General features: G+C 43.6%; 1 protein-coding gene across 1 annotated transcript in view; it reads left to right on the forward strand.

The window, feature by feature from the left end:
* The first annotated feature begins 446 nt into the window (after positions 1 to 446).
* The window catches only part of LOC124776990 (sodium-independent sulfate anion transporter-like), a 141830-nt gene continuing 119607 nt past the window's right edge, over positions 447 to 22669 (forward strand). The window contains exon 1 of the mRNA XM_047252235.1: positions 447 to 558. The gene's annotated coding sequence lies outside the window, so the exon portion shown is untranslated. The remainder of the gene's footprint in view (positions 559 to 22669) is intronic.

The following is a 22669-nucleotide window of genomic DNA, read 5'->3' on the forward strand; positions in this document are numbered from 1 at the left end:
CAATTTCATGTGTATATTTTAGTAGTAGTCTGTTCTCCAATGTAACGTTGATAGATATTATAGACAGACTGCTATGAAACAACAATACGCCTATGCATAGAAAATTGGTGTTAAAATTCACTAAGACCATTTAATTAGCTTTATCGGATACATCATTAACCTTCGAATAACCAAAAAATAACAGTGTCTAGTTTTTCCCGATTTTGGAAACTCAGATCATACATTTGTGCAACTAAAATGTAGACTAGGTGTCCAACTGTAGCCAAGGTAATCAGCCGTGTGGTAAATTCGTCACTGAACGACCGGTACTAAGAAGCGCATATCGAAGAGCGCGCGCGCCTCTTAGTTCACGTAACTGCCGCCAGATGGTGTTAACGTACATATCGATATCATGCTGGTGGTCAGCCATTATCTTTGGTTTGTTGTCGTCTGCAGCTCACTGACAAGTTGCATCTGCGGATCGTATATGAGGATGTGTTTACGCGGACATAACATCAGTGCTGTGAGTGTTGTCGGCGATAACGTAAGGTGGAAGTGTTTGAAGTGGAAGTAACTGTGGTAAGTAACATGTGTACTTCAGAGGACGTGTGTTCGTGAGTACAGTATCCACCAAAAATTGTTTTTTTCAAGTACGTATATCCGCTTATTGTGATGCACTGCTGCTCTAGTAAGAGCCCATCGCTTATATTTCAGTTGCTATTTGTATCTGACAGCTGCCTCTTCACAGGAATAATGAATTAAGCTTTATAGAAAGTCTCATACAATGTACAGGACCCAAAAAGTTTAGTGCCAACGAAGCAGTGTGTGTATTTGAAACTTAATATTTATGACCTCGCAGCGACGACGAAAACACTGCACATAAAGACTCACATCAATGTCCACAACTTCTATAAAACTTTTCAGTAATTCGAGTAGATGAATATGAATTCTATCTATGTGTTATGCACTGATGTTGTGGGAATGCTTTACACTTCGTTTGTTCGATTGATTTCTCATGCTTAAGTGTGTATACAAAGTTTGTGTAAATCATTTAAAGTCAGTTCCAGTTGTAGCTACCATACGATAGCAGCGTTATTACGAAAGTGCGTAACTCCACTAACTGTAGTGTTAGTTGAATGCGTAGTATATTTGCTGTGGCTTATTCTGTATTTTCTCATAAAGCACCCATTTGGCATAGGATGCAGCCAAAAAAATTTTATAGAAAAGTTGTATGTAATCACAGACACCGTAAACAAACGATATAAGGTTCAGAGCCGTAAGGATCACTAGAAATGTTATTAATACTGTGAAAAATCAAAAAGGATTTATTAAAACGTAACCCTTAAATTGTAGGCGAAGGTGCCATTTATTACATCATTCAGTAGGAAACTTTTACCACATTTCTCCCATTTTTACAACGTTATGGAACAGCCCTCTTCGAATATCAACATTTCAGTTGTATTGATACCAAAATTTTTCATTAATTTGGGAGTTAAACTTATGTACGTGTTACTTACAAATTAGGAGTGCACGCATAAAATAATGGTGTGGTACTCTTTCACAAAAACGAGTGCAGTTATTCCGTATCGTTTCACTCCAGCAGGATAAATAAGAATCGATTTCGTACATTCTGCCAGAGTTGCTTCGCCAGAGTTTTTCATTACTTATTCGCATTTCATTATTTATATGTGTTCCAGGGCACAGTTCCTAAGATATGTCATATGTATTTCGGTTATGTGATTGAGATGTAAGTTAGGGATCACGAGTGAGGTCACAAAAACCGGAAATGAAGCTGCTCTTTGGATCTCGTAATTCATCCGACCTTCAAGACAGCACGCAGAGTTATCGCACTAGGAAGAGATACCAGGCAGCGGACGATCCGTCCGAAGTTTTGACGCCGGTGTGTAACGGGCGTTGCATCATGTATCCGTGGATTCAGAGTTAATGCTGAAAATATTCTTGCAGAGAATCAACAATGCAGGACTTCGATTAGCTCATCCACCCGCGCACCTTTATTGGTGCACAAAACAAAGTGTTCAAGCTGTACACGGCAGAATGAGGCCGTACAGCAGTTTAGGCACAAGTCGTTTTGCACGACCTGAGTAAGTTTTGCGGGGCACGCCCCGCTTAACAATAAAGAGCAACGCAATTTCACCAAAATCCTACGGGAGGAAATGGCTGAAACCCAGTCAGAATATTCTTTGTAGGCCCATGGTCCTCTGCAGTCCACGCAAAATTTCGAAATGTATTTTTTTATTACTAAAATATCGACTGTTAACGACTTGCTCTTTAAAATTTCATTACCCGGACGGTGTCGTGCTATGTACCTTTCTTCGACTACACACCGTAAGTATCGTTATATTATCGTTAATGACAGCCATTGATATATATACTACAAACAACCTATGCATACCGTTCGTTTTTAATACGATGCATGTACTACCACGCACTTACGTACGACTGTTTGTTGCATATATCTATAATGATGCTATTGCCGGTGAAGATATACAGGTCTTCCGACAACGGTTCAGCATAATAAAGTAGTAAGAACAATTCATATGCAGTTGATGTCTACTGTTACGTAACAAAAATGGAATTCATAAGCCAAGATAGTAACAGTAGGATATGAGTCTCGTTCCTTCTGCGTGCGAGTACACTGACAAACAATTAGCTGTGCTCAGAACTTCTGGCGCAGAAAGCAGGAAGTCGAAAAATGTACTGGAGACGAAACATTTTGTTAGGCTCTAGTTTACCTGACGAGAGTGAGTACATCCTTCCATTGCCGCTTGCAACTTTTTTGCCTGAACGGATTTCACCCTTTGTGTGTCAATGTCCAGTTTGTTAACAGTCGCACAATCCCTTGCAGGTATTTAAGGTTCCAAGTTGCATTTTAAACAGAAAATTGCATTTCTTACGCTGTCTTGTCCTAGAATGGACATTTTACTGTGCGTACAAAAGGGAAGTTCTCGTCCCTAAATGAATGTAATATGAATTTTTCTCGACATATAATCAAACATCATTCGTAACGTGTTTCTGTTATTCTTAAATAGGCCTAAATGCATTGTAAGGAATTACCGTATGTTCATCGTCAGATCGTGAGGAATTGCTATTATGAGGATATTTCTGTCATTATTTTTGAATATTATGTAGTGTATTTGTAACGCTGTAGAGAAGTCTTTCTCATGTCACATTTGAGTCATGGTTACTTGCACTTAGTGAGTGAGGATTTCTGTTCCCGATGATGATGGCTTATGATCGAAACTGGTAGCAAAATAATGATTCATCTCGGTAAAAGTCAGTGTTTTCAAGATGACTTCTTTTAAATATTTAACAGCTGTGGAGCACCGCGTATCGAAAACGTATTTGAGTAACATTACCCTAGCAGTATTCAGGAATGGTCGGGCTCAAATCCCTCTCCAATCTTCAAAAGCACTTCAGTGTCCCATCCGTAGAGTGATTTCGCTACTGTCTGAAAGCTATACTCTTAATTTTCACTTCCTTAGTCCCCTTCCCGTATCCATCTTCCCTGTGTAACACCCCTGTTCTAATCTAGAAGAACCGGATTTATGTATCTTAGGGCTGCCATGCCAATCGAAGTTAGTTCAGAGACTGTCAAGATAATTTCTTGAACATGACCACGGGCAATCTTTTCTCGATTTTCCCCGAAGTACGGAACAACGTGAGTGAATGAATAACTCAATGGGCTAGTATTCTGGAGGAGCGGGATTCAATGCCTAATTTTCTGCTCCCTGGTTTCCCAATCCTCCGACTGTGTGCTCCGACTCTAACGACAACTTCTTCGACGGACATTAAGTCATGCTCTTGTTTTCCTTTCTTTTCCGCTTTCCGCTGTCTGACGTTTGAAGTGGTTAGAAAAAAGAAACAGAAAGCTGTAGCATGTCGGAGTTCTTTTTCGAATATCAGAGAGTTGTTTGTACATGTCCGGGTCGATAGTCGCCAGCGGATTAAAATTCTGTTGAACTGACAGTCAAAAACAGCTCTTGGTTGTTTCTGTATCAGTATCGTCCCAGACTTCTTTTTTAATGGTCTGATACGGACGCTAAGACTATCAGCACTATCTCCATAGTCTTCATTGGTTATAACAGTAATTATTAGCGTACCATTTGTAATTATTTTTACAGTGCTAGAAATTGGTTTCATGCGCTCTGGAATATTTTGTTTGTGGCTACTAGGGGATGCACGGTCTTTAGCGCGAATATAGTTAGCAACTGGCGATAACTTTAGCAGTTCATTGCTTATCTGGGCCCCTAGTACGTTCCAAGTAATTTACTTAAGCTGGCCTCGAAAACAGTTCTCTCTTCTGTCCCGCTCGACGGTAGACACTTTCGCGGCCTTCGATGTAGAAAGCGAGGGCCTTAGCTTCACTCGAAGGAAATAATCGATGGTCACACAGTGGAAACTTGTTGCCTGCAGCGGAAGTCCATTTCCAAATACTGAAAAGTAACTATTTTGATAATGACCGAGGGAAGTAGCGCAGTAGTTCAAACACTTCTAGCGATAATAAGCTCTTGCAAAAATAAAAAAAAACCTCTGTAAATTTTGTTATCCGATTAACGAATGGGTTTCGAAGACGCTCCGCTGACCTGCTCGTATAGCTTAAAATGCAATGCGTTAGCTGGCGAGACAGATATGTGACCCAGACCCGGAACGAATCCGTGCGACGGATTGACGACCATTGGTGTGGTACGCCGGTCAGCTTGGATGTGATTTTTAGGCATCTTTCCACGCTAGTTTACGCGAATGCTGGGTTGATCCTCGATCTACGCCTCAGAAAATACGATACATAACCAGTTAAGATACGATAAGTGTGCAAATCTTGAGGACGAAAGTAGCTTTCGCATGATGTTTCACTCCAAGTAACATACACTCCTGGAAATGGAAAAAAGAACACATTGACACCGGTGTGTCAGACCCACCATATTTGCTCCGGACACTGCGAGAGGGCTGTACAAGCAATGATCACACGCACGGCACAGCGGACACACCAGGAACCGCGGTGTTGGCCGTCGAATGGCGCTAGCTGCGCAGCATTTGTGCACCGCCGCCGTCAGTGTCAGCCAGTTTGCCGTGGCATACGGAGCTCCATCGCAGTCTTTAACACTGGTAGCATGCCGCGACAGCGTGGACGTGAACCGTATGTGCAGTTGACGGACTTTGAGCGAGGGCGTATAGTGGGCATGCGGGAGGCCGGGTGGACGTACCGCCGAATTGCTCAACACGTGGGGCGTGAGGTCTCCACAGTACATCGATGTTGTCGCCAGTGGTCGGCGGAAGGTGCACGTGCCCGTCGACCTGGGACCGGACCGCAGCGACGCACGGATGCACGCCAAGACCGTAGGATCCTACGCAGTGCCGTAGGGGACGGCACCGCCACTTCCCAGCAAATTAGGGACACTGTTGCTCCTGGGGTATCGGCGAGGACCATTCGCAACCGTCTCCATGAAGCTGGGCTACGGTCCCGCACACCGTTAGGCCGTCTTCCGCTCACGCCCCAACATCGTGCAGCCCGCCTCCAGTGGTGTAGCGACAGGCGTGAATGGAGGGACGAATGGAGACGTGTCGTCTTCAGCGATGAGAGTCGCTTCTGCCTTGGTGCCAATGATGGTCGTATGCGTGTTTGGCGCCGTGCAGGTGAGCGCCACAATCAGGACTGCACACGACCGAGGCACACAGGGCCAACACCCGGCATCATGGTGTATGGAGCGATCTCCTACACTGGCCGTACACCACTGGTGATCGTCGAGGGGACACTGAATAGTGCACGGTACATCCAAACCGTCATCGAACCCATCGTTCTACCATTCCTAGACCGGCAAGGGAACTTGCTGTTCCAACAGGACAATGCACGTCCGCATGTATCCCGTGCCACCCAACGTGCTCTAGAAGGTGTAAGTCAACTACCCTGGCCAGCAAGATCTCCGGATCTGTCCCCCATTGAGCATGTTTGGGACTGGATGAAGCGTCGTCTCACGCGGTCTGCACGTCCAGCACGAACGCTGGTCCAACTGAGGCGCCAGGTGGAAATGGCATGGCAAGCCGTTCCACAGGACTACATCCAGCATCTCTACGATCGTCTCCATGGGAGAATAGCAGCCTGCATTGCTGCGAAAGGTGGATATACACTGTACTAGTGCCGACATTGTGCATGCTCTGTTGCCTGTGTCTATGTGCCTGTGGTTCTGTCAGTGTGATCATGTGATGTATCTGACCCCAGGAATGTGTCAATAAAGTTTCCCCTTCCTGGGACAATGAATTCACGGTGTTCTTATTTCAATTTCCAGGAGTGTACTTCGATGAAGGTTGGAGCTTACACAGAAAGAACTGCAACTATAATACAGAAGGTGACCGAAAGAAATATGCAATGAGGCAAACAGAAATAACACGTTTATTCAAAGACAACATTAACACTGAAGTCGTCGCGATTTGTGATGGTCACCTGCGCATTACGAAATGTGGGGCATTGTTCTTACTCGAGTGTAAGATCACCACGAGTGACAATGCATGCCCTGAAACCTACTGGCCACGACGTAGATAAGGAGTTCTTGTGGTGGCCGGCCAGAGTGACCGAGCGGTTGTAGGCGCTTCAGTCTGGAACCGCGCGACCGCTACGGTCGCAGGTTCGAATCCTGCCTCGGGCATGGATGTGTGTTGTTTCCTTAGGTTAGCTAGGTTTAAGTAGTTCTAAGTCTAGGGGACTGATGACCTCAGATGTTAAGTCCCATAGTGCTCAGAGCCATTTTTTGAAGTTCTTGTGGTAGTGCATTCCATTTGATCACCAGCTTGGTTGACAACTACTGAGTGGTCGTTAGTACATGTGGTCGTTCTGTAATACGTCTCCCCAACGCGTTCCCCACGTGCTCGATGGGATTTAAATCGGGGGATCGGACAGGCCATTCCTTTCACCGAATATCCTCTCATTCCAAGAGCTCCTGTACCTGCACAGTTCGATGCGGTCACGCATTGTCATCCATAAAATTGGAGTCAGGGCCGAATGCACCACCGAAAAAGATGTTTATGGGGAGGAGTACAGTATCACAATAACTTTAAGCGGTGAGTGTACAGTATTCTAAAATTGGAGGTCTATGCGACTACACGTTGGTGTGTAGAATGTATGAGTCTGGCGATATACCATCTGACTTTCGGAAAAGCATCATCCACACAATTCCGAAGACGACAAGAGCTGACAAGTGCGAGAATTATCGCACAGTCAGCTTAACAGCTCATGCATCGAAGCTGCTTACAAGAATAATATACAGAAGAATGGAAAAGAAAATTGAGAATGCGCTAGGTGACGATCAGTTTGGATTTAGAAAAAGTAACGGGACGAGAGAGGCAATTCTGACGTTACGGCTAATAATGGAAGCAAGGCTAAAGAAGAATCAAGACACTTTGATAGGGTTTGTCGACCTGGAAAAAGCGTTCGACAATATAAAATGGTGCAAGCTGTTCGAGATTCTAAAAAAAGTAGGAGTAAGCTATAGGGAGAGACGGATCATTTACAATATGTACAACAACCAAGAGGGAATAATAAGAGTGGACGATCAAGAACGAAGTGCTCGTATTAAGAAGGATGTAAGACAAGGCTGTAGCCTTTCGCCCCTACTCTTCAATCTGTACATCGAGGAAGCAATGATGAAAATAAAAGAAAGGTTCAGGAGTGGAATTAAAATACAAGGTGAAAGGATATCAATGATACGATTCGCTGATGACATTGCTATCCTGAGTGAAAGTGAAGAAAAATTAAATGATCTGCTGAACGGGATGAACAGTCTAATGAGTACACAGTATGGTTTGAGAGTAAATCGGAGAAAGACGAAGGTAATGAGAAGTAGTAGAAATGAGAACAGCGAGAAACTTAACATCAGGATTGATGGTCACGAAGTCAATGAAGTTAAGGAATTCTGCTACCTAGGCAGTAAAATAACCAATGACGGACGGAGCAAGGAGGACATCAAAAGCAGACTCACTATGGCAAAAAAGGCCAAGAGAAGTCTACTAATATCAAATACCGGCCTTAATTTGAGGAAGAAATTTCTGAGGATGTACGTCTGGAGTACAGCATTGTATGGTAGTGAAACATGGACTGTGGGAAAACCGGAACAGAAGAGAATCGAAGCATTTGAGATGTGGTGCTATAGACGAATGTTGAAAATTAGGTGGACTGATAAGGTAAGGAATGAGGAGGTTCTACGCAGAATCGGAGAGGAAAGGAATATGTGGAAAACACTGATAAGGAGAAGGGACAGGATGATACGACATCTGCTAAGACATGAGGGAATGACTTCCATGGTACTAGAGGGAGCTGTAGAGGGCAAAAACTGTAGAGGAAGACAGAGATTGGAATACGTCAAGCAAATAATTGAGGACGTAGGTTGCAAGTGCTACTCTGAGATGAAGAGGTTAGCACAGGAAAGGAATTCGTGGCGGGCCGCATCAAACCAGTCAGTAGACTGATGACAAAAAAAAAAAAAAAAAAAAAAAAAAAAAAGACTACGCAACATTATGCCTCCCCACACCAAGAGACCTGAACCTCCAAAAGGACTATATTCGACAGTGTTCTTAGGTGCATTACGCGTTCCCACTTTTCCACATATAAATTTTCGTCCAGCATTCTCGAACATGATCATTTTGGTGGTCCTGGTGTTATGGTGTGGGGAGGCACAATGTTTCACGGGCATACAGATCTACAAATCTTTGAACACAGCACACCCATGCATTATTTCCCAATGCGCAGCTCTTTATGGGGGCATTCGGCCCTGACTTCAGATTTATGGATGACAATGCGCGACCGCATCGAACTGCGTATTGGATGAGCTCTTTGAACGAGAGGATATTCGGCGACTGGAAGCTCGTTCACCCGACGTAAACCCCATCGAGTACGTCTGTGATGCTTTGGGGAGATGTATTGCACTATTTCCACATACCAACCAACCATCCAGCAGTTGTCAACTGCGCTGCAGGAGGACTGGAACGCCCTACCGCAAGAACTCTTTACCAACCTTGTGGCTAGTATACGAGCACGTTGTGGAGTAGACACCCTACTAAGAACCATGTTCTGCCTTATGTAATGTCTGTGGGACCATCACAATTCCTGGTGACTTCAGTGTAATTATTATCCTTGAATAAAAGTGTTATATTTGTCCGTCTCGTTGCATATTTTTTTCAGCTACATTCTGTATTACACTGTAGTAGTACTTTATAAGCATGGTCGAAGTTTCATCGAGCTATGTTACTTGACAGTGACACATCATGCGATGATGGAGGAGGAAGGCGATCACGTACCTTTCTTTCCAAAGTAAACCACAAAGCTTCAACAGTATTGATATCTGATGACTGTGGTGGCCAGAGAAGATGCAACAGTTCGTCCTGGTGGTGTGTAAACTGAGGCTGTATCGCCTTGGAGCACGGAATCATCAATAGTGAACAAACTCTGTACCGTAGGATGCTTCTGATCAGCCAAAATGGTCACATACCCTTGGCAATAATGCGATCTTGCAGAGTAACCATGGGGCTGAAGGAATATCACGATACAGCTGCCAAATTATCATCGTACCCCCACCATGTTTCACTGTTAGGGCTTACTTTGGCAGAAACTGGAATCAGTGGGCAACAAGACTCATCCTACACATGACGTTGTTCCATGCCCCAAAGTCCAGGTTTTATAACTTTGCTACCACGTTTTCTATTACGGGCGCTTGAAGCACTGTTGAGTGGTTTTGGGATTCCAGCTCGCCCTGCAGTTAGCAGCCTTTGGAGCTCTCTTGTTGTTTTGCTGCTGACAGGGTTCGCGAATGTGACATTGTTTTGCAATAACTTGTCACAGCCCTCTTCAATGATTGTCTGTGACGATCAATCAGAACACGTTTTCGTCCGCGTTGTAACTTAGCGGACGATGTTTCTATGCTTTCCCTGTATACGATGCCTCTTGAAACACAAGCCTCTTCGGCTCCCTTGATTACGGAATCACCCATCACACGAGCACCAAAACTTTGCGTACTGCAGTATTCACTTCTATCTGACGTAATGCACTCACAATTCAGAATATTGCACCACGACTGCAAGAAATGACCACCACTGACACTCGCAACTTATTGAGCACATGGCTCAGATGCCATTCGTGGTCAAATACAACAGCGCAAACTGCAGGCTTGGGGCATCTGTATTAATGGTCAAGCATGCATTTCTCACGGTTTCCCCATATTTTTATTCATTCCCTGTATATCATACGGTGAAATCAGAAAAAAATCTGTTAGTGTTGAGACACTGGGTGTTACATCTATCCATAATCTGTGCGCGTGGTAGGGAAGGCAATTGTTGCTATCGTGCTGTACGAATATTCAAATGCTACACTCCACACGATAAATTGTGACCTACTAGTGAGCCTTTAATAATGAAACAGTCAAAGCGATCTTGCCCGTCTTCAGCGTGACACGGCTTTGGAAGCTCTTGTTCCCACCCATGCTGCTACTAACATTGTTATTAATAATATAGAGCGTTCTAGCAGCAATGCAACGCCGTCTTTGTCCCTTCGCTACTTTGCGGCAATTCTGTATTATTGTGTTCTTATTAGCTCTTCATCTTAGCGTACGCAACTACGCATCATTCTTTTCCGTGGCTTAGAATGTTGATGATCCTGGATCTTTTAGTAGGAAAAAATGGCCATGCGATTGACAAGGCACGTGGCTTTCTTAAATGGAAGCCCTTGAGCTAAGTCAGGGTCACTAGTTCTGATCTGTTACGTCATGTAAGAAGCAGTGTAAGAAGCACAATCTCTGCATATCTGTTCAGCCACTTGACTACGTTAAATTGTTATCTGTCGCACAATCTGAATGAAAGGTCAGTGTAGTGTGCTCTTGGCTTCGACAGGTAACGGCAAGTCGTCGACAAAAAGAGGAGAATTTCTCTGAGGAAGCTTGGACTTGTTACACGTAACTGAAGACATTCCAGACTCGATTCTAATTACGCAAGGGATTTAAATACTCTAATAAGGTAAGGAGACTGCACCTATTCCTCATCACCGACTTCGTGCATATGTGTTGTATACGGGGGCTTGGCCTGAAATTAAAGTGACAGAAGTCGGAGCTCCTGATCACCAAGCGTTTGCGAAAAAAAAAAGGCATTTTCGACGCAGGTCCGACGAGACATTAGCCATTTATTGTAGCACAGTGTCCAGGTAGCACTTGGCGCGGCGAAAGGAGTATAGAACGGTAATCCGAGTGCCGTGGGGTCAAATCCCAACTTGGAAACTTATGTTCTCTTATTTCTTTTACTTTCAGTTTTTACGTTTCTAATACTGCAAACGATTTTCTTCTAGATGCGGCGGTGACTTATTTATTGCCAGCAGGTGGGATCCAATAAACTATGTACCAAATGTGACAAGTTTAGGTAGCTGCTCATATTGTATGTAATATCTCTGTTTTAAGATGTTCAGAACAACCTGCGAGAGCGACGCTAAACTGCTACACAAAGAAGATGCACGGACACTGTATATTTTGCATATTTAATTTGTTCTCCAAGGGAACATTGCTGGCAGCTTCAGATCTTTGAGTTGATTTGGTCCACATAACAGCAAATTTTAAAACACACATCAAAACAAGTTTTGCAACACCTCGTTTCCGTGAGTTTCGGAACCTGTACAGAAAATTGGAATTGAGACTAGACTTAGAACTACTTAAACCGAACTAGCCTAAGGACATCACTCATATCCATGCCCGAGGCAAGATTCGGACCTGCGACTGTAGCAGCAGCGCGGTTCCGTACTGAAGCGCCTAGAACCGCTCGGCCACAACGGCCGGCAAAGACCCTTCACTCCAGCCCACGCCACAAATGTTCTGAGGGATATACGGATCCTTGACCAGCCTGTCTGGTCCCCAAATTTGTCACTCATAGAGTAAAAAATGGTTCAAATGGCTCTGAGCACTATGGGACTTAACATCTGAGGTCATCAGTCCCCTAGAACTTAGAACTACTTAAACCTAACTAACCTAAGGACATCACACACATCCACGCCCGAGGCAGGATTCGAACCTGCGACTGTAGCGGTCGCGCGGTCCCAGACTGAAGCGCCTAGAACCGTTCGGCCACCTCGGCCGGCCTCATACAGTATGTTCGGGATACAGTGGGTCGGTGCGTACTTTCACACCTGCCTCCGTCCAGCAATTTTCATCAGCTGTGACGTTAAACGTAGTCTACTCACATTAACGTGACCACTACCTATGTTAAGGCTGCAATGACCAGTAAAAGACAGCAGGTGGCAGCACTAACAGTGGAAGGTAAGAAAGCATGTCAGAGGGACGCGCAAAACAGTGCCGTCGTTGTCATAGGGAGGAAACAGAGCTGTTTATCTGACGTCCAAAAGTGCTTGATCATTGGGTATAGGTAAAAGGGTGGATGCATTTCCGAAATGTCTAAATTTGTAAACTGACGCCGAGGCTACTGTGGAGCATCACGGGCCTTAAATGACACGGGTTAACGATGACTCGGAGATGTGTCCGGGGAACAACACGGATGAGTCTTGGCCCTACCAGCTGTCTCTTCAACAACAAATGTTGCTGCATCTGGGCCTCCGCAGCAGACCCCTGGTTCGCGCACTCATGCTGGGTACAGTTTATCGGCTACGAAGACGAGTTTGCTCATTAATACCGCAGCTGAATGCCCACTGAATGACAGCAGCTGGCCTTTTCAGATGAATCAAGTTTTATGCTCCACGGGACGCATGGTCGTTGCTGTGTACCGCCCTGCAACGGTTGCTGAAAGAGTCAGGCCGAAGGAGGGAGCGTATGGTGTGGGAATGTTTATGTGACATGCCCTGGGTTATCTCGCCATTCAGAAAGGCCGAATGGATCAATATAATCATGCGTCTATCCTTGTGGGTTCTGTGCGACCCTCGGTACAATGGCATCTACCAGCAAGACAATGAAATGTGTCACATGGCTCGCAGTGAACACGTGTGGTTCTGATAGCACCAGGATGAATTTATCGTACTCCCGTAGCTACCAGCTCCCCGGATTTGAAGCCAATCGAGACTCAGTGGGATCACTTATACCGGCCAGTACGTGGCGGGGATCCTCAGCCGAGAAACCTAGTGAAGCTGGCCACGACACGAGTCGGCGTAGCTTCACATCCCAATCGATACCTTTCAGAAGTTCATTGACTCTCTTCCTTCACGTCTCGCAGTCGTCTGCGCTGCAAGAGGTGGTTATTCAGTCTTCCCACAAGTGGTCATATTAATGTGCCTGGACAGTGTATGCCTCAGGTAAGACATCAAATTCCTCGAGATGACATTCAGAAGCTGTCATTTCCATGCCACACAGCAGTGTGTTCCTGCCTGTGGGGAGTCTGCATCTGCGTACATACTACGAAAGTCAGCGTATGGTGCATGACGAAGGATACCTTGTACCACTACTAATGATTTTCGTACTTGTTCCACTCCCAAATGGAGCGAGGGGAAAAAGGTCCGTACACGAAATATACGTTGTCGACAGTATAATCGTTCTGCAGTCATCTGCAAATACTGGTTCTCTAACTTTTCTCAATAATGTTCCGCGAAGAGAACGTCATCTTTCATCCAGTGACTCCAAATTTGGGTCCACCAACCATCTCCGTAATACTTGTGTGTTGATCTGTAACAAATCTGGTAGCACACCTCTCAATTGCTCTGATCTCATTGCTTAACCCAACCACGTGGGATCGCAAACTCTCGAGCAGTACTTAAGACAGGGCTGCACTAGTGTTCTATAAACTGTCTCCTTTATAGATGAGTTGCACTTTCCAAAGTCACAGTTTGTAGGCTACTAATGTTGATGATGAACATGACTTTCGAATAAAATGAAAGTTCAGTCATTTAATACCTTTTGTGTGGTCAACATCCGCTCTAAGGTTGATAAATGTCGGACTGGTGCTTCTTGGTACAACTTCATTCGCGTAGCGTTCGAGTTACATTGACGTGGACCGGTAAGCATCGGTAAGACGGTCGATGCTCCGCTTTGTGAGTCTTCCAACGTCGCCTCGTAAGATATTGTAGAGATATTCATGAAATTATTTACATTTATCTAACGGCCTAACGGTCCATAATGACTGTGTCGTCGTCGTCGGAACATTATTCCTTCTTAATGCTGAGTTTTCATCCTTTCTGAGAAGTTTACTTATCTCAGGTCTAACATATTTCTACGTTTCAAGGCGACAAGAAAATATATTTTTTTAAAGTAATGTATCATTAGTCCCTTTAAAAGTATCGGTATGTCGACGTATTTAGTCAGCTCTATAAGATCTTTACACGACGCCACAACCTTTTATTGTTCGTGTCAACATCAGATTAACAGTAGAGAGGCAGAACCATCATGTTTAATAGCGCTCTGTTTCATTTTCCATCATTTGTCATGACAGATTGTCTCAAATTCCGGCAGTTATTTGTGTAACTGTTGCATCTACGGTCTGTACCAACGAGATAACGTTTTCATCTATGTGGGGCGGTCAATAAATATCGGTCGGTAAATGAACGATAGATGATAGTGCTCGCTTTAATGGGGACCGAAATAATAAATAGCGTGCGAAGAAGCTGCAACCATTTGACATGTAGTGTTGCTGAAGGAGGTTAAAAATTACGTGACGTTTAAAGTATGGAATGAACGGGCACTAGGAAGAACGGTCTGGTAAAGTTTTCCACGAAAATGATAAATACAAGAAGAGGCAGATCAGTGGGAAGTGTGATGTCCAGGAATATTTAACTAGACATTAGCAGGAGCAGTAGAAGACAAAATATTGTAGGACAGACGAAAGTAAGAAAATTACAGACTGGTTAACCGAGGGCGTTTGGTGTAGTAAGTAACTTACGTAGCGGTGAGTATACTTGTATGAGGTAGACAGAGATATGAGACTCCACAAATCAGTTGAACAACCGAAAAGACAAATGTTCCGTGTTCAGAGATGAATAATGTCAAAATTATGGAAACTAAACCTGTAGCGCGTGACGGCTTATAGTGCGCCGCAGACCGACCTTGGCAACATCGAATCTTATCATTCTACGCGAACTTCAGTCGTCAAGGTTTCGTTGCCACCTGTCTTCAAGAGTGCACATAAGCATACGATCGCTGTCAAGATCTCTGCCACGCAGTCAGTGCTGCTTCGTGTACAGCCAGCATGCTTGAAACTGAGGTTCCCACTTCCGTAAAATGTTTTATTTTCCAGTGGCAGTGACAGTTAATATTTGGATATACACAGAGAAAAAGAAGACATTACGTTGTTTTCGTAATACATTCTGCTCCTGGAAGCCGTCTTTTTCGGAATATATTTCGTCCGACCCGCAATAGTCGAACGAGAATTTATCGGCCCGCAAACTTTGCTCTGAAGAATTTTTTCAAAAAGAATATACGTATTAAAAATATTATGTTCTCAAAACTATAAATCGCTGCGCTACGGCGTGGTTGTTGGAGGAAGGAATACATTGTCTAGTTTGTATTCATTGCCGCTCGATGTTCGTTGTCTCCTGTTTGCTTGTTTATCATCACATGCTGCAAGAATGCTACTCCGCAGCAGAAGTCATTTCGTCTTCTCGATTTTGCGGAGTGTAATTCCGTGCTTACACTAGAAATATGTTTCAGGTTGAGGTACCAAACTGATCCTCCGAATGAATGGAACATTGACAGATGGTATCCACGGTTTGTAGCCACAGGATGTGTATCTAAAGGAAAGAGTCCTCGCCGCCTTCGTGTATTCGATGAAAACGCTGCAGGAATACAAACCGCTTCCCAACGTAGTCCTAGAAAAATCAACCCGTCGTGCCAGTTGGGAGCTACAACTGCCTACAACAACGTTTCGGCGTGCATTGAGATGTCGAATGGTTATGAAGCGGTACAAGTTACAGCTGTTTCAGGCTCTGTGTAGGGACGTAAAAAGCAAACGTGTAGCACAAACAAAGTTAACTCATGCATACAATAAAACAACCCGTCCTAACTTCAACTGTATAAAGTACTTAAAACTTGAAGACAATCTTTAAGTTATTACACAACGGCTACAGCTAAATAAGCCACCAACTTTAAAGTATTGCGCTGAAAATAATGTTCCAACAGCTCCGGAAATTTTCGGGCCAGAAACAAAGTAGTACTGACTAATATACTGTAACTTAATTAACATACTATAACTTAATCGTAATAACACTCGGCCATCACCCAGGTCAGAGCTACATAGCACCCATTGGTAAATGGCAGCATTTCCGAGCGTGAAAGCCAGCGGATCACATATTACTTGATGTTACACATTATTCTAAATACAGGTTAGAGTGCAGTGCACCCTCAGTGAACGCCACGTGGCAGATTGGAAAGCAGGCTGATACAGACTGGTACGCTCCCTATCCTATACGAAGCGCTTGAAAGAACTCAGTAAAGGCAGATGCTCTCCATTGTAAAACAGACCCAGTCCGTTCGAAGTAAGCTGGTCGAATACCGTAGCAGGAGCCACAGCGTGACAAGAGTGCAAGTTTGAATACACGGCGGCCCAACTGCCGTGCTATTCTCGCAGCGACTCCTGCCAAGGCACACCACTGAAGAGGTAAATTCGTCCGCTCTTCCCGTGGCTAGCGCACCCTGCCGAAGAACTGACACCTGTTGACAGGAGACTGGGCCCTGTTGATTACTGCCGAATGTCAGCTGCACTGTATACTGTACTGCCCTCCCCAGCTTTAGGCCAAACCCGGAAAGACAATTGAGCGTTCTTGCCGAAAACACTGCGCTCTCCCTGCTTGCATACCCAAGGCACTACCACCGTTCTAAGGACGGTATTACATTATCGTATTTATTTGTCAAAGTTGATATGTAAAATATTTATGTCAAAGAAATTTGACAGTGTAATAGGGAACTTTGTCAAATCTCGCCTTTCATCAAATAAATATGATCAAATCTAGAGCCTCGCAGTAGATTTGATCATAAAAGTCGTTCGTCTTCTGTTCACTGCAATGTGAAATGTAACCGTCTGGATCGCTGGCTTCGCTACAGCTATTTAACGTCTGTAGTGTGTTTTCAAACAGGGTTGCAAAGTTGGGTTTCTGTGTTCCTTCGACTCTTCGTTATAATGACCTTGCTTCGACGGGGGGGAGTGAGTAAGGGGCAGACTCCATGTTATTAATCGTGTGTTGATGTGCGGGTGGGATATGCTGCGGGCGATTTCAAATCTCCGATTATAGCAACAGCTACCCCCTCCACATCTGAAAACGTCTAGGCAGCTTTCCAGCAAGCCGGAATATATGACGACACATTCTAAAATATATTTTTTTTCTTAGTTCTCCATTCTAGTTTGTCAATTTTTGAACTCTGGACGCCACAAGGTAAAAGTGCTTAATCTGTTTCTCGCACTTTTTATTAATTTTGTAGTTGTTGGAACACCAATTCAGTTAATTAAATTATTCAAAACTAAAAATAGAGTTTAATGCCCATGTAGTGCACTCAACATTTATTAATCTTGGGATACTCCTCCTTCAGTGTTTTATAAATACCTTCATGCGTTTCTGGAATTATTTTGGTTAATGTGCTTTGTGGTATTCGAGTGCTGTATAGTAAGCTAGAGTAGCTCTCTCGTGTAGCAATAATGTGTCATGGTGAACCTGTCTTCTGCACATATAGCATTACTTTATTGAGCAATTACTGAAACGCATTCTCTTCCATTCGTATGTAATTTATGTTAAACGTGACGCCCTCCGCTTGGCAGCTCTCGTAACAAATTTTGTTGAATACTTTTAGTGTCTCGACGGAAAACCCCCGGCTTCACCGTCATATATTTCCTTTTTTCCGTCGCTTCTCTTCCAAATGCACACACAATGCAATTGTGGTACAAGCGACTGCAGCGTAAATAAGTTGTTATCCGCCATCTTGAACTTTTGATGAAAAATGTGACGACAACGTAATACCCCTTTTTAGCGCCACGTCAGAGATCTTCGTCAAAGAAATTTGACGAATATTTGATCATATTTCTTTGTCAAAGAAATATGATAGTATAATACCGGCCTAAGAGCCTGCCGCCGGAGAGCTTTACCCGCGCATGCGCGCCTCTGTGTCTACGCATCTTCCGCCTGCCCACTGGTGGCAAGACAACCACCGAAGATGTCAACGATCGAGCAAAGATCACTTGCTCGCCACAAGGGTGATAGGTGAATCGTCCACCTGGTTCATAAATGTTGCCGGAAGCTACGCTCAAGTTATCTGTGAAAACCCCATGAAAATTCTTCTAGTAGTTTTCGAGATTAGCGTATTCAGACACGACGGTTTTATTGTTTCATTATTAGTATACAATAGGTACACCTGACGATTAAAATGGTTGTGTAGGAACATCATAACACCACGTCAAGTTAAGTGACAACAAATACATTATTAAGGAAAAACATTGGACAGAGTCTTGTCCTGAAGTCATATTACAATCCTCTAGTTTTCTGATTGTGTTGATGCGGTTCGCGATGACTACTGTGCCAAACTCTTAGTGCCAGAGCAACGCTTACAGTTAAACTTACTCGATTATTTGATGGATTTTCCGTCCGAGGTCTTAGCACATCTCCTATCAGCCTAGCCCTTCTCGTCAATGTTTCCCACATCTTCTTTTCGTCACCGAATCTTTGGAGAACCTCATCATTCCTTATCATTCCACCTGATTTGCAGTACCTTTCTGTAACACGACGTCTCAAACGCTTTCGTTCTCTATCCCGGTTCTCACACCGTCCACGATACACTTCCATACAGCTCTGTGCTCAAAATGTATGTACATTCTCCCTGAAACTGAGGCCTATGTCTGATATTGGTAGACCTATTTTAACGACATATCCTCTCCTTCCTTGTGCTAGACTGCATCTTATATCATCCTCGCTTTGTCAGTCGGATGAAGGTAACAGAATTCCTTCACTTCAGCTACTAAGTGGTCCCCGATTTCCGGTTTTATGGGCATTAGTTTAGCCATAGAAGTATGCAATGCTTTCTTTTATTACTGGTTATCTTGATTCCCTTAAAACAGGAACGGCCAAGAAAAAGGCTCGTGAGCCATACCCTGGCACGAATGCCATAGCGCTCCACATAGTGGTACACCTTCCTCACGGCCACAGCACGCTGCCTGAGCATGAGGAATGGGAACCTGCGAACACGCCACATTTAAATGGCAATGCTGCAGCGGTTCACACGACTTAGTTTTATATTTTACATTTCTCAACAACGCAGATCACAAACAAGAGAAACTGTCAGTATTATTTAGTTATTTTTGGTGCGTCGAATACATACGATTATATTGTCTGATCCAAATTGTCTGCGTAAGGACAGATGCAGACAATTTCACAGTTTTTCCCACTCATGTTGCCACGTGATTGTCTTATTCAATTTCAAAATAGAAAAAAACGTCTTTTACACACATACATCCATCGAAATAGTGTAGTTTTTCTCAAATCTCATTATGGGGCGTTACCTGAGGAAAACAATGTAGACATCGCGGACAGTTTTAGCGTGAAAGGGTTTGTCCGTAAAACTGGAACTACACTATAGATCAGTCAGTTACATCTGCACATATACAACTACGCTGTCAGCTGAAACGGCAAAAGGGGCTCGAAAACAGCTCGATTAGAGATGTAAAAGTGGCGATGCCTTCAAAACGTTTAGAAAACGATCCTTATAGTTCTTTTAAGTCCACAATGTATTCGTCAAAAATCGCGTTTTCCTTAACGCCAGTGAGCTAAGGATACTAGACTGTGTTTGTCAGAATTTGTCCCTTCTACAATGCGATTTTGTTTTTAAATACAGCCGAATCGAATCAGAAATAACTGGTTCACGCTTTGCATTGCCTTGCTGTGGGCAGCGTGCAGCCAAGCACACTTAAAATGCCAGATCTGCAACCCATTCCAGGTGTTCTAAATTTCGTTCCTGCGCTCCTTTCTTCGACATAAATTCAACAATAGCAGGTTTCAAATCGAGAAATCGTTCCAGGTACGCCTCAACGTACTTGCTAATAATATATGTCTTCATACTCTTCGGTCAGTTCCATCGAAACCTGTTGCAACTATCAGTAGAATAGTGCGTGCTACTTTCTAAATTTTACCACCAATTTATCCACGTGCTCCATGACTGCATATTTAGCACAGAGTGCTTCCTGATGTATAGAACAATGAATTCTGTCTTTCGATTATTGTAATGTTTTGCTGTTTCATTTTCAACTAAATCTAAATTCTTTCTAAATGGTATTGTAATGTCGTTCGATGGCAAATTTGCACTACCCGTCGATTATGCGACTACGTAATAGATATTGAGAATTCTCATCCCCTCTCTTTTGTGAATCCCATTCAGTTTTAAAGGCTTGTGATTCTAGATCGCTAGATTGCCTCTTCTTGTGGAAACAGCCACTGGACCTGTGCACGGTCTTCGTACCACGAACAAATACTGAATGAATGGTAAACAACGCTGACACCAAAACTCTGCCATCCTGAATAGACTTGTGCCGACCGAAAAATGCCACACCGCAGTACTAAACAACATGTGCACTGTACTGGGTGCTTTCCGCTAAGGACCAAGTTAAGCCGAGACTCGTCCTGCACGTTCGGCCGGCGTACGGTTCAAATGGCTCTGAGCACTATGGGACGTAACATCTGAGGTCATCAGTCCCCTAGAACTTAGGACAACTTAAACCTAACTAACCTAAGGACATCACACACATCCATGCCCGAGGCAGGATTCGAACCTGCGACTGTAGCAGCAGCGCGGTTCCGGACTGAAGCGCCTAGAACCGCTCGGCCACAACGGCCGGCGCCGATGTACGGTTTGGCCTTAAAAAGTTAATAACGAGAATAATATTCAACTACAGCTTCATTAAAGCTTTTGGTATTGCCTTATGCTGGAAACAGCGTGTCTAACTTTATAGAATCTATATGCATCCGGAGTGAAGTCTGGCTGTTACTACTCTCCTTGCGTGTCACGCTGAACATGTTACAGACATGTCTTCAGTAGTTTTCAGCATTTCATCGTCACTGATATTTAAAAAAACTACACCGACAATTTGTCGGTCTAATTAGTAGTAGGCTAAGATTGCTATCGATTGGCTGGTTCGATTTTTCTGTGGATACTGACAATAAGCGCATTCTTTTAAGTCCTTAAGTGTAGTTGCCATATATTAGCCATCTTAGTGGTGAGTTGTTCCGCGAAGACGCAAAGCAACAGTGAAAGAAGGAGACTTGCACTGTGTTGTTGTGATTGACTAGTATTAATCATTGTAATATCTATTAAATTTCTGCAGCCACCATTGAAAAGTATGAACAATTTGTCCCATTTTTTCATGTTAAGAATATAAAGTTACGTGCCGTGCGTGGAATCTGGGTGGTGGTAAGTGATGCCGTGCAAGTTGCCTTGAATGAGCAACTTCCGGCTGTTGTCTTATCGGCCTAAATAGGCCACTGTGGACTAAATTTAAGTATTGGTTTTCATTATATTTTTCCTAATATTTTGAGTTTTGATAATCAGTAAAATCTATTTTTTCGATTTTTTTTACCTTCGAAGGCAACATTGCTACTTTTAGCGTCTTTGGTTTCGAATCATGTTATACAGTTTCAGATGCCAACAAAAACACTTAAAAATTGAAAAAAATACGAAGTTTGTTAGCATTTACTTAGACGTGTATAGTAACAGCTGTTACACAATATGCAACACATAGGAACTGTCTGTCCTAATGAAGTGAACTAGTCGTCTTCATTGGGCCGATGACTTATGTTTTTATTTTTCAAATATTTCATTAATAGTAAATATTAAAACTTCTGTGTCTACTACATTGAAAAGCAAAAGATAATGTTCTAGTTACACTGGAAATCAAAGCAACTTTCCCCTAGTAGGTAATGAACTATGGCTCTGAGCACTATGGGACTTAACATCGATGGTCATCAGTCCCCTAGAACTTAGAACTACTTAAACCTAACTAACCTAAGGACAGCACACAACACCCAGCCATCACGAGGCAGAGAAAATCCCTGACCCCGCCGGGAATGAACTATGTATCATTTAAATGATGACTTTATTATTTACCTCATTCACTTAACAGCTTGTGCGAAATTTTGGTTTCAGCGATGTGTGTTCTGGAAAATAGGTTTCGTTGATAAATTCTGTCATCGCTGCGTTCTCTCTCTCATCTGAACGCCATTTGTGTTTATTCGAGAACTCTTTGCTTATAATGACGGATAAAACTTAAGCTCGCGCCACGTTTGAGGTTCGGGTAGAAATTAGTTTTCAGAATCCGTGAAATTTGCAGCCCAACACCATACCCGTCTAATCTGTGGGGTTCACTTGTTCACTGATTTGCAGCTGACCGTGAAAAACCCACCTGAAGAAGGAGGCAGGCGGCCACTGTAACAGAGCAACTGGTTGATAAGTTTTGAATGCCATTCACGATAAAAACTATACTTCCGTGAAGTGAAAGGAATTTATATGAAAAACGGGAACCGCTACGATGAAAATACAAAAAATGGTTCAAATGGCTCTGAGCACTATGGGACTTAACTTCTGAGGTCGTCAGTCCCCTAGAACTTAGAACTACTTAAACCTAACTAACCTAAGGAAATCACACACATCCATGCCCGAGGCAGGATTCGAACCTGCGACTGTAGCGTTCGCGCGGTTCCAAACTGTAGCGCCTAGAACCGCTCGGCCACCCCGCCCGGCGATGAAAATACAAT

Source organism: Schistocerca piceifrons, chromosome 2, assembly GCF_021461385.2.
Source record: "Schistocerca piceifrons isolate TAMUIC-IGC-003096 chromosome 2, iqSchPice1.1, whole genome shotgun sequence".
NCBI lineage: Eukaryota > Metazoa > Arthropoda > Insecta > Orthoptera > Acrididae > Schistocerca > Schistocerca piceifrons.